Source organism: Zosterops lateralis, assembly GCF_965231275.1.
Source record: "Zosterops lateralis genome assembly, chromosome: 14".
Taxonomy (NCBI): domain Eukaryota; kingdom Metazoa; phylum Chordata; class Aves; order Passeriformes; family Zosteropidae; genus Zosterops; species Zosterops lateralis.
Window position 1 is genome coordinate 16,039,232 of NC_139774.1, and position 10,815 is coordinate 16,050,046.

Genomic DNA, 10,815 nt, shown 5'->3' on the forward strand with positions numbered 1-10,815 from the left:
TTGATACAGGGGATGAGAGGCCACTACAGAAATAGATGAGTGGGAATGAGATGAGTTTTAAGATCCCTTCCAACCCTAAACCATTCTGTGATTTTTAGGTGGCAGGAGAGGAACCCCCAGAGCACTGGGGGGTGTCTGCAGCACCTGCTGCTCCATCCCTGCCGTGGTGACACAGCCCAGCACATCCCATTGTCTGCTGGGACCACAGGAAGGTTCATCCCCACACTCAGCACATCCCAAGCTGCCTCTCCTGCCCCATGCTGGCCTTGGGAGCTGCCAGTGAAACAGGAAACCCGTGCTGAAAAACAAACCAGTGCCACCCAGTAAGAGAAAATGAACAATTTCCCCAAGGAGCTGGCTCACGGGGGACCCTGGCTTTGTGTGGGTAATTGGGAGGAACAAATGGGCAAACCACAGTTCATCCCATCACATCCATCCCAGGATGGACCCAGCATTTCCACTGGCTCACATTAACCCCCTTGGGCACTTGGCAGGAAATAAGAGGCCACTGCAGCAGCCCTGAGCCCTTTTGAAAGCAGAGCTGGGATCACTATGTACCAAGGGAACCGTGCCACCCATTGCCAGCTAATCCTGCTCCGAGAGCCCTACAAGGAAGAACCCCTATGGAGTAATGAGAAACTTAAACCAAACACGAGGCTCTTTTCTAAAAGGGCCATTTATCCTCGGAGGGGAAGCAGGAAAACACACATGGCACCACTCAGAGCTGCGTGCTGCCTGCTTGGTACTGCGAGTTCTATTTTCACGTTTTTATAATTATCACATAATGCATAATGTGACACAAACCAGGAGACGTCAGCTCCGTGCAGAGCCAAACCCAGCACAGGCAGGCACTGCATGGTCCCCACAGGGCAGCCAAACCCTGCCCTGCTCCTCCTGGCTCCATCCCAGGAACACCAGCCACATCCCTGTGCCCCAGGTCACCTCCCCTGGAGCAGCACAGCCCAGGGCAAAGCTGCTCCTGCTCTCACAACCTGCACAGGATAAATCCTCCTTGCTGCAGTCCAGGGGGTTTCAATGAAGTGCCAGAGCCTGCAGTGAGTCTCAGCCTCTCCCAGCCTGCAAAATCAGGTTTTCAAGCCAGGCAGGTGTGCTCTGAATTGAGGGAGTGCAAACACAGCCCTGAGGTGCCCCGTGGGGTCTGGGCAGCACAATGTCCTCAGGGAACATGGTCCTCCTGCCAGGACACCCACACCCTGTGAAATCCCCAAAATTCTTACTGGAGACATGGGATAAATGAAATTTGTCACCATTCAGGGCTTCAAGCTCCCTCTCCTGAGGGTCCTGCCCAGGGCACCCCTCTGGCTCTGTGTTCTGTTCTCCAGTCCCTCTCCCAGCTCTGGAGCTGCCCTTGGTACTCCCTTTGCTCTGCCACAGCACAGGCAGCAGCTCCCTCTGTGATCAGTGGCTGCCCTGAGACACAAAACCTGGCACTGGGACTTTATAACTCCTGGAGATCTGCTCTGGGCTCGTGACAGGATGGAGGATCCAGCGAGGAATCCCTGCCTTGACTCCAACACTCACACACACACGGAGCTGTGCTTCTCCTTATTAAAGGTCTCATAGAAACTTTTCATCCTCACACTCCATCCCAACCTTTGCTCTGCCATCAGGACCATCTGGCTGAACCTCACTCTGGAAAAGCAGAGCCTGCAGCAGGGTACACTCAAGTTCAGCCATGGCTGGCACAAGGCAGCACCTTTGAGAGATTTCTGCAGCAGGTCCTGCTGAGAAGAACAGAAATGATCCCGTGGAGAACTTCTTCCTCTATGAAAATCTCTTCATTTCCACAGAACTAACAGGGTTTGTTCTCCCTCCCCACCCTGACATGAGAGACACAGACAATTGTACAATGCTGTGGAGCAAGGATGACCATGAGGGAGGAATAAAGCATCTTTTTTTTCCCTCCTGTAGGAAAATATGGTCCAAGTAAGCAGCTGGACTGAGGGGAGGCTCTTCCAGAGGAACTGGCATGCTCTGCTGTTCCTAGACTGAATGGATGGCTGGTCTTCTCCAGCCAATGCTGCTTTACAGAGGAGCTCTACAAAATCAATATCTTCCTTCCAAGGCCAAACCCCTCCTGGTGCCAGCTCTCAGCTCGGAGCAGATGTCACTGCTTGGGCTGCAGAGCCCCCGAGGAGCAGGGCCAGCTGTCCCCAGCTGTGCTGTGCAGCCCCTGGGGCAGCTGGAGGGGGCTGGGGGTGTCAGACAGAGAAAATTTCTCACTGAGGAGATGGGAATACAACCACCACTCCATCAGGGGTGTTTCAGTCACTTGGTGAAGCCAAGGAGTTGCTGTGTAACCTTGGGGAAGTAGTTTAAGTTTTTCAGAGGCAGAGTTGAGCAGTGCAGCAGGTCTGGGCTGAAGAAATCTGCTCTGGGAGGGAGTGTCCTTTGTCAGGCAGGGAGAGAAAAAGTGATTTATTATTAGAGATGCATTAGGGAAAGAAATGGGATTCAGCAGTGCTAAGGTTCCTTCTAAGCCTGACGCAGGAAAAAGCTCAAGGTTGAGTAAGGACCCTCCTCCTGAGATCAGCTCAGCTGCTCAGAGCGTGTGTGAGAAGATGGAGCTGCACTCAGGAACTTCTCTGCCAGTTCCTCCACCACAGTGACCATGGAGAGCTGGGCACTGCCCAGAGGTGCAGCACAAACAGCAAAGCACCAGCCCCTCACCTCAGGGCACCCAGGAATCCACGGGATGTCAAGTGGGGAGTGAATTGTAAAGAAATCTGTCCTGACTGGGATAAAACACGAGGCCAGTTCATCCACAGGACACGTACAAAGGGGGAAAGCCAGCAGCCTGTGCACTCCTTTCCTGCTTTCAAGAAACTTGCAGCGTCAGGCAGAATTTGGAGCTTTAACCCAGCAGCAATGAAAAAAAAACCCTCTGCCTGCATCTGAACTCTGCCTACATCTGGTGGCTGAGAACACTGCCAAGGCTTTAACCCTCTGCTGTTAACAGAGAGAGATATTGATGAGCGTCCCTCTGGCGAGGGAAACCAAATGGTGTTTTTTAACCTCAGTGGATTCTTTGCAGCTTTTCAATTCCTGAGCAGGGCTGTAGCTCCAGACGGGGCTGTAATTGAGATGCATTATCCTCTGCCTCTGAAACTTTCCCAGGCACACACATGTGCGCACACACAGACTGTGCATTCAGCTATAAATACATTCCATACCTGCACAGGCATTAAGCTGCTGCTCAAGGGATGTCTGGACATTTCCCTGCCAGCTCTGCAGTCACAGCACTCAGCACGGCCACTCCGACGTGACTAATGGAGCAAACGCAGAAAGGCAGCTGGAAACCTGGCCACGACAAGCAGGAGAGGGTCTTTTAAGGACCAGTCCCCTGGAAAGGCAAAGATTTGGGGTGTTTTCATCCTGAAAGGGATGGTGAATGTCTTTAACTCTCCTACAAACAAGAGCAGCAACTTGCTGATGAACCACCCACCCTCCTCTTCATCCTGAACCAGCCACCATCTGTGCCCAGCACGGCAGAAAATCTCCCTCCAAAATCTCCCAACCTCCTCTGTTCCATTAACCTTGCCAAAAGGCCAAATTCCATCAGGACAGGCTGATCCCATTCAGAGCACAGCAGCTCCTGGGATGGAGGAAGTGAAGTGTGTCCTTGAAGGGTTTCAGTGGCATAAGGACCTAAAGCTGCACCAGTGACCTGGGAGGGATGCTCTCCAGACACAGCTCATGAAATGCTGACTAGTTTCAGAGTTTAAACCTCAGTGTAGGTTTCAAAGTGTAGGTTTCAAAGCACAGACCTCACTCAAAAATGGCCATTCCCTGCAAGCAGAGTTTGCTTACAGACCAGAGAACAAAGAATGAATGAAAAGATTGAAAAGTTGCCATTGTGAGGGAAAAAAAAAAAAAAAAAAAAAAAAAAAAGCATTTGATGACTCAAAGGGAGAAGTAAAATACATAAGGTCCACTGAGCATTTAGTGATAGTTTCATACCAGCCTGAATAACTCACTTAAGGTTCTTCTGACATCCACAAGTGCCATTTTATGAAGAATTGGCTTGTAATAATGCATAAATCCTGTGCTGCCACTCCCCCACCCATCTGCAATGGAAACCTTTCCTGCAATGGAAACCTTTTAACAAAATATTTAATAACAGCTTTAGTCTTTCTTTTAGCCTGGGAGTGTAAATGGGTTACATTATAATGAGAGGCACCTTTCTAGAGATCTATAAGTTAAGAAAAATCACATCCTCCTCTTATGAAACACGAGATGTGCCCAGGGTTATTTCCATCCCAGAAGAGATGATCCATCAGTGAATCCTAAAGGACTTTATGAGAGTTAAACACCTCCACCAACAGCATCCACCTCTGTCCAGCTGCAGCAGGGAGATTTAATACAGAAAGAAAAGGAAAATGAGGCACAAAAATCTTATGATAGATGTCTGAAAACATAATCCCATAACCAAACCAATGTGGCAACCTGTTCATGTGAAATTATATCCTTTCCTGGAGGAAAAGGGGAAAACTCATTCTGAAGGGGACCAAAGCTTTTTGGACACAGAAATGAACAGTTTACAACTGACCATTGACAGAACCTCACAAATCTAAACAGAAAAGCTGATCAAAAGATTATAGGAACAAACTGACAAGTAGAGAGAATTTTTTCAGCTTCGTACCACAATGTTAATCCAAAATTTTAAATGTTTATTTGAACCATTCTTCAGAGGTCCTCAAAATGTTGCTGTCTATCAGTTTGAGACCCATCATTTTCTTTCTTTTGCATTGTCCTCCCACATCCCCCCTCCTTGAATGAATTGCTGGGGTTGCTTTACCTCTGGCACACAATAAAGTCTCACCCAGCCAAATGTCTTCAGAAGTCTGTGCCCAGCTCAGTCTGAAGGTGTTTTATCTGGACATTCAGCCCCCAAACCATTTGCTCTTCAAAGAGGAGAGAAACTGAAGGCTGAACTGGCTAATTCAGAGAGGAAATGGCTCGTCCTGAAGCAGCCAGTGAAGTGACCACTTCGATTACCTTGATGTAAAAGAATGGGATTTGGCCCAGTTGTTATTTTTCCACCAAGCATTTCACAGAAGCCAAGGAAAGCAGGAATTATATCAGCTTGAGGCCACTATCAGGTCACCAGGCACCTTCCCCTTCCAGGTCCTCAAATACTGGGCAGCTACAGGGACCTTGTGCATGTGCTGTGCTGGCCTCACTTCAGAGAGCTGCACCAGTGAAGGGAGAAAAATTCCTCCCATAGGAAATAGCAGAGGAACAAAAAAAGAGGTTGGAAAATTGCAAAAAGTCACCTTTCAGTGTTCAGGGGCTTTATTCAGCCCCTAACTCTGTTTTGTCCAAACAACGCACCTGCTGCCTGTGAGTTTTCAAGTCACAGAGAGAGAATTTTCCAACAAAAGTGTAACTTCAGGGAGGTCAGGGTGCTGTTTTCTTTTCTGAATTTTCAACAGGTTCTGTACTCTTACCTGGAAAATTCAGGATGCCACAGCTACTCTGAATTTCACAGCAGTGGCTCTCCAAGAACTCAGGTCTGTGTGTTCCAAAAACACAAACCTGCCCCACTGTGACCTCAGGGTTGATTTCCCTCGACCTCGAGCACACAACTGTGGGACACAGCTGAGCAATTCAGACCATGTACCCACAGAGGGCAATAATCCTTCCACCCATTAATTAGGTGCATTTGTTACTGGAAATGATGGCAAACTGATTCAAGTGGATGAAATAACAAAAGAAAACCTCTGGAATCAAGAGGCACTTGCCCAAGCCTCACTCTTGCAGATGTCTGGTGGTTTGGCTGAGGTCAGGGCTGTGGTGAAATGCCCCTTCCCAGAGAAAAAAAAAAACCAAATGTCATCACCAGATCCTGGAGGGAATGGGAGAATGGACAGTCTGGCTTGAACTAAACCTTGGAAACCTGAGAAGATTGCAGGGGATTAGCCAGTGGGTAACACAAAACCCCAAAGCCACAATTACCAGCCCAGCAGCAGCCACTCTGCCCAAGCTGCTCTCAGCCATCCCAGCACTGCTGCTGTGGGAAAAGCCAAGAGGAGAGGGCCTGATCCCTCCTGCCCAAAGATTCCCAGTCTGGGAAAGGAATCTAGGTTTTCATCTCTTGGGGAAAAGTGTCAGGAATGCCATGGGGTGGGCAGTGCAGCAAAAGTGTCAGGAATTCCATGGGGTGGGCAGTGCAGCAAGGTGGGAGAGGGTCTGACACACACACAGCTAAAAAGTCTCAGTGAAGGGAAACCACCCCACATGTGGGTCTATTCCTGGATATTAAAGAGCCTTTTAGGTGTGTGAGATATTAGGGCTCACGCTCGCTTGATGCACAAGAGATGCTTTGAAATGGTTACAGCCCTTTTTATTCACAGAAAGTCCCCTCTGAGCTGCCTTTTCTTCTGTCTGGGCAGGAGTTTACACCGAGGTTTTATTTGGCTTCAGGGCAAACACGATGCTTTGCAGGAACAGACCCCTCTCCTAGACAAGTAATTGAGAGAACAAATAGCTCCTTCTTAGCCCACAGGGGAGGCTGCCAAGCCCTCTCTCTGCTATTCTCGGCTTCCTGGCTCAGAAAGGGTTACGTGCAATCTAAAAAAGAGTGGCTTGTCCTCCTCGGGGCTGCTTGGAAAACTGTGCAGATCCCAGCTGGCAGCAGAGCTGGGCTGGGGACACTCTCTGCAGGTTTACCCTGCCCTGGTACCAGAGGAGAATCCTCTGCCCCAGCAGGCAAGGGCAGGGTGGGGTTTGTTTTGGAAGTGTTCAGATGCTCCCCAAAAAAACCAAGACAGGCAGTTCCTGCCCTGAAGACTCTGCAGATTAAGTGAGAGGTGGTGCTGCAGGCAAAGATGGATGTGCAGATCTGGTTTTAAGGGTAAATATTGCTATGAGGTGCAGGGCAATTGTGATGCCAGACCTGGGTGCAGTGGTTGGAGCATGGGGAAGCAGGAGCAGCAGCTCCATACATACATTAAATATACATTAAATACCATAGTGCTCTGTCTGCCTCATGGTGCAACTAATTTCCAGCTGTGATGTCAAAATTTTAGTTTTGACTATGTGCAACACTTTAGATTTGCTGTGAAATCTCTGTATTTTCCACTTTGTTTCCTAAATCCACATGGAACATCCCCAGTGCTTTAGTTTTAGCTGCAGTTCTACTCCTGTCTCTGCCAAACAGGCATTACTGTTATCTCACCTGAGAATAGGCAGTGTGGGTCACAATTCAATGGACTTGTGAAGGTTCAGTGCTAAAACATATAAAGATATTTATAAACCATATAAATAAATCCACAGGACAGCCAAGACCTGCACACAAGATGTCAAATCCTTAATTTTAAACTGAATCAAACTTCATAAAGCAAGGGGATTTTAAAAAAGTATCAAGCACTGATTAGGAGTGGTGTCAATGAAGTGAAGGGCAGCTCTTCAGAAATAATGTGCAATTTTCTGTCAGTGAAATTCTCAAAACTTGGCTGCTCACTCTCATTGGCCAGTGAGTGCAAGAAGCTTCTGCTGTTCAAAGAGGACATCCTAGATGGAAGGAGTATAAATCCCAGAGCAGCCATTCATTAAAGCAGTTTAAACTCTTCTCCAGAGCTGTGTGACCCTCAGAGAGCGACTGATCAAATGTTCTCAGAGATATCTGATCAATCCTCTATTTTGGGGCACTTCCCTTTCTCACTCTGCTACCTGGAATGTCCTTTTCCCCCACCCAGGAAAAGCTCTGGATGAGAAAACATTACCAATAATCTCTCAGAAGGAAATGAAGAAATGGGAGGACAAAACAAATCATTGTGTTGAGACCATGGAATGGCTTTGGCTGTTCCTGGAGTCAAACAAAAACTCCTGCTCCCCTTTTTCTGCCTGGTGAGACCATCCATGGGCAGATCCAGGAGGATCCCTGCCCATACACCCCATCTCCATCACTGCAGCATGAGAGGCTCAAGGACACGTCCCACTGGTGCAATCAAAAAGAAATTGCCCTCCCTGGGATCCTGCATCGGTGCTTTTATGGTGTTGGGGTGAGAAGTGCCCATTTATCCTCTTTCATTTCTTGTTAAAAAGCAGAGCCCCTGTCAGACCTGAGGAGAGCTGCAGCACAGAGGAGACATTATTCTCAGTTTTGGATTAAGATCAGTATTTTAATGAAAGCACTTATTAGCCCCAGCTGGGGCTCAATTTTCCAGTGAGTTGGGAAAAAGAAAAAAATATATATATATATTGCCCTGACCATTCTTCTCTGGGGATTGCACTGAGACATCTGAGAGTATCAATTACTGATCATAATTCTCTATTGGAAACCAACAGCTGGGGGAAAGCCGCTGGCTGGAAACGCCTGGATTGCTTTACATCTGAAACTGGAGTTCCTGGCTATTTGGTGTCCATTTTTTTTTCCCACTCTGGGATGTTGACAGCTCTCAGGGGGCTGCCCCTGCCACCCTCTCACAGCCATGTCCCCTCAGCAGCCAGCAGAGGTGTACTGGAAATAGGATGTGCAGGGAAGTTTTGGGGACATGGATCTTGTGGAGGGAGTTGTCACTGCTGTCCCCAGCTCCTGGGAATATTTGTCAGCAAGAAGAGCTCAAAGTTCTCCCCCTTTTCTCCTTTATAGGGAGATAAACTTTATAGTTATATATATAACTTTATAGTTATAGGGTGGAGGAATGACCACAGGGACACAAGGTTATTCCTGGGGAACAGAGATCCTCACATTCTCTTGGAATGTTTGCACTTTTTGGTGACTTTAGGCACCCAGAACAGGCTCAGGAAGGTTTGTGACTCAATGCAGGGATAAAAGGAAGGTGGCAAAGCAATGCTGGAAGGGGCACTCAGGAGTCTCCATGAACACAAAGAGCTTTCCCCTGCACACACACACGAAAAAAAAAACAAAACTGAGCTGGAGGCTTGCTTTAAGTGGGAAATAAAAAGTTTATTCCATCCCAAACCTTTTACAATAGCTGATGCAGAAATGGTCATACACAGGAAAACAGCCCCTGAGCTGGAGGCTTGCTTTAAGTGGGAAATAAAAGTTCATTCCATCCCAAACCTTTTACAATAGCTGATGCAGAAATGGATGGGATCAGAGCTGGAGGAAGCTGCTGTTTCAAAGCCAAACCTCATCAAATGCACACCAGTTTCATCAGGAGGGGCAGAGCCCTGCCTGGGTCAGCAAGGAGGGTTTGCAAAGGAACTGGCACAAGGGCCAAGTGCCCACAGCAGGGCTGTGATGTGTGTGGGGTGTGGGTGAGGTGTGAGCAGAGCCACCAGAGCCACCAGCCTCTCCCCTGTGGCCCCCAAGGGTGGAGGAGGTTGGCAGCACTTCCCTCCTGCATCCCTCCCAGGGATGGAGGGGGGGACACCCACAGATGTGTGCCAGCAGTTTGTGGGAGAGTTTAAAGCTGTCTGCACGTGAACAGCTGCACTGACCCGTAATGGATGGGCACTCCCAAAGGCAGATTTCCCAAAGAACAGGCTCTGTGTGTGTGTGTGTGTACCACATGCCTTCCTGGGGCTGGGGGCTGTGTCAGGGCCAGGGAGGCAGGAGGGAAGCCCATTCCAGCAGTGGTCAGGTTGGAGGCTTCACCTTCTTTCAGCTGTAGTGGCTGGAGTTGGGTTTTCTCCTCCACTTGGAAAGTCAGATCTGGGTGGGTTTTATCAGAATATCAAATCAATAAAATGCTCTGCCTGGGAACCTGTTTTCTAAATGCCATGGAAAACAAAACAAAACAAAACAACCCAGCTAGCCTGGGACCAAGTAGCTCAGGAATTTCACAAGAAAGCAAAGGAAATCCCAGGCATGTTGGCCTTGAGAACTGTGCCTGAGGTTTGATTAACTTTTTTATTCCCCTCCTCATCCCCACAACCAGCTCATCCCAGCTGAACTGGCAGCCTGAGATTCCCTGCAGGGAACAGAAGGGAATCTGCATGAAAACCAAACCTTGGATGACTTTCCCACCTTTTAAATGAGAAAAAAAAAAAAAAAATCCTCACTGCTGGCCCTAGACTGTGATAACCCAGGGCTGAGGAGGCACCTGTTCAGCCCCAAAGCCCAGCCAGGCTGACACGATCCATTCCAGCTCCCAAAAACCCTCCAGCCAAGGGACACAGTGCCCACAGCTGCTCCCAGCCAAAGGCAGATGCTAATCCTCATCCCCTGGAAACAGGCAGTGAGCACCTGAAAAGAAACCCAGTCCCAGCATCACACAGACCAGCCATTCAGCTCAGGCCAGTCCCATTAGATTTGGTTGACAAAAGAATTCAACGTGCACATTTATAATTTGGCAGGGAAAAAAGAAAAAAAAAAAAAAAAAAAAAAAAAAAAAAAAAAAAAAGGGAAAAGGAAAAAAAAAAAAGGGGGAAGCCAAGCTTTCTCCTTCTGAATGGAGAGTTTCTGTGGCCCAGCCTCTCTCCTCGTCAGCAGACATGGTGGAATTCCCAGGCTATGGAGGAGATCTCCTGGGGCTGATCATGTTCTTAAAGGCATGTTCCCAATCAAGAAGGCTGGGATGAGGCATAATAATTGCATAGGCTTCCTGAGAACTGGCTTTAATATCCCTCCAGACTGATTTAACCTAGTTTTTTATTCTGCTTTCACATTTAAAAAAAAAAAAAAAAAAATGAAGGTCTGTCTATATCTTGATATACTGCAAATCAGGAAATGGAGGTGTATGGTATATCTCATCCTCCCCTGCCTGGAGCTCTCCACGGCACACTGCCAAGGCATTGTGTCAGCAAAGCTCTGTGCTGATTAACGCTGGGGAGAAAGAGAAATCAGTGGCCTGTTAAAGGTCTGAGAGTCAGGAGGCATCT